The 2500-nt window shown below is 40.6% G+C and overlaps 1 protein-coding gene across 1 annotated transcript in view; it reads right to left on the minus strand.

The window, feature by feature from the left end:
• The window catches only part of LOC115369803 (mucin-19-like), a 26316-nt gene that overhangs the window by 23140 nt on the left and 676 nt on the right, over positions 1 to 2500 (minus strand). The gene's annotated exons all lie outside the window — the stretch shown is intronic.

The raw sequence follows: 2500 nt of genomic DNA on the forward strand, positions 1-2500 counted from the left end.
TAAAGGTGCTCCAGCTCAGCGCCCCCTGCTGGCCGCGTGCAGAGCCGCACTGTGGAGGGGCGGGGTGGGGTGGGGGGATTCCTGGAGCGAGGTACCAGTGAGATCAAAACTAAATTCCTGTTGCTGATGATTTCCTCCTGTAAGCTGATCAGCTGTGACAACAACCTCCAGAACACACAGAGGCTTTTAAACACAACAACCTGTGGTGATGACGATGATGATGATGATGATGATGACGGTGATGACGGTGATGATGATGATGATGATGATGACGGTGATGATGATGATGATGAGTAACTTGCTCAGTTTGTTTGATGCTGCTTGTTTTGCAGCAGGTGTGATGAAGGTGAGCTGAGGTTTGGTTGTTGCTGCTGGGAAATTTGGGCTCAAATCACAAAAAAGAAACTGGAGCTCCCAGGTGGATCACACGCTCACGACTCGCCTCCCTCCATCCTGATGAGTGGAAACAGCGTCTCTGTGATCAATCCTGTGATCAATCCTGTGATCAGTCATTTCCTGAGCACAAACACCTGGAACACCAGCAGGTCATGTGACCGGTCACCGGCTTTACGAGCTGACAAGGAGCACCTGAATGCAGCACGAGCTCACAGATTCCCAGCTGGTATCTCTCTCTCTCACACACACACACACACACACACACACAGATACACACACACACACACACACACACACACACACACACACACACACACACACACACAGCGGAGAGTGGGCGTAGTCTCAGAGATCCACATCTGTCTGCAGCAAACAGCTGCTATTCTGTCATCATTATTATTGTTGTTGTTGTTACATTTTTTATTTAATCAGAAGAAAATAAAATCCTCCAAAAACAATACAAGAAAGCTGCCAAAAGTCCCTTAAGATAGATAAATAAAAATCTAATAAAAAGACAATAAATTAATTTTGCTCAGAGTAAAAAAAAATCTATATAAAATATATAATAATAAATAATGGGTTGATGGACGATAAAATTTTGAGTATTTGTCGTTGCATGAATGCGTGAGTGTGTCCTGTCTATGTGACTCTTTCACACAAAGTTAATATTCATATATTATACAACAGGTTCACTTGACCGAGCAATCTGATTGGTCAATCAGACGTTTAGATGGTGCTCAAATGAGCATGACAGCAAGGCTAGCTGTGCTCAAATGAAAAATACCTCATCACTGAAAATATTACTCCGCCTATATCTCACTGCCCGAGTCTTTGGTGACCTAAGTTTGGATAAACGGCTGAACGAGGAAGACAAGACAGAAGAGAAAAAGGAGAGATACGCGAGAGTGACGAGTGAAGAGCTGGATCAGCTGGAGAGGTCAGGAAATGAAGCCAGTACGGCCCGGTCAACGTCTTGGGCCGTCAAATGTCTACAAGACTACCTGACAAACACCGGGCAAACGGCTGATTTCTCACCTGTAAGGAAAGAAGAGCTGAACAAGATCCTCCGTGAATTTTATGGAGCTTTAATTTCTATAATATAGAGAATGAAATGCCACAGCTCAGATTCAGCACCACGGACAGTACCTGCTGAGGCAGATTCAGCACCACGGACAGTACCTGCTGAGGCAGATTCAGCACCACGGACAGTACCTGTCAGATTTTCCACGGAGATGTGCTGCTGTAACTTTGTTCTTGTTATTAATGTGTTAATGTTATCAGTTATTAATTAGCCTATTAATCGTTATTAATTTGCTTATTCTTTATGATTTAATTAATTTGTGAATTTGTTTGCATCTGTACATTGAAATGAACATTTAATAAATCAACACATCTGTGAAAGCTGTGGTCTTTATTTCAGAGGTAAATTGATAAGAGCCTGAAAAGGTGATTCTATAACTCTGTTCAGCCTTAATGTGACTGCTTACTGTCCTTACTTTTGCTGCTTAGCCACATTAATCGGAGCTGACGTTAAATTGGAGTGACACACCCCCAGCTGAAATAAAACATCTGCCAGTGACTTTATGAAAAGACAGATGTTTATTGTGGCACTGACACTGGAAAGCAGTAGCCTGTATTTAAATATAACTGTTCATATCAGTTGGTTGTAGATAAAGATCAGCTGCTGTCACGGCAACTGTTAGATTGAAAATGACTGAGAAGTCAGGAGAAGTACAACTATCAGTCCATGAAAAAATGATTTTTTCCAGTGGATATTCTAGTTCAGCGATGCTAACGGCCTCATCGCTGTCATGACCATAATAACGATCAAACACACCCTCTCGTGTCATCTCGTGTTGCTGTTTATCATCCTAATCCAGAAATAAATCTAGCTATCTATCTAAAGAAAAAAATGCAGAAAATTTGCAAAAATAATAATAACAATAATAATAATAATAATAATAATAATAATAATAATAATAACAGCATAAATGGGAAAAAAGGTTCAAAAAATACGAAAATTTCAAAATTTCGTGAAAATTAAGGGGTAAAAATGAATCAGTGAATAAATATTTTCAGCGCTAAATTCAAGGCATCAACAGGA

The sequence above is a fragment of the Myripristis murdjan genome, chromosome 2, assembly GCF_902150065.1.
Source record: "Myripristis murdjan chromosome 2, fMyrMur1.1, whole genome shotgun sequence".
Classification (NCBI taxonomy): Eukaryota; Metazoa; Chordata; class Actinopteri; order Holocentriformes; family Holocentridae; genus Myripristis; species Myripristis murdjan.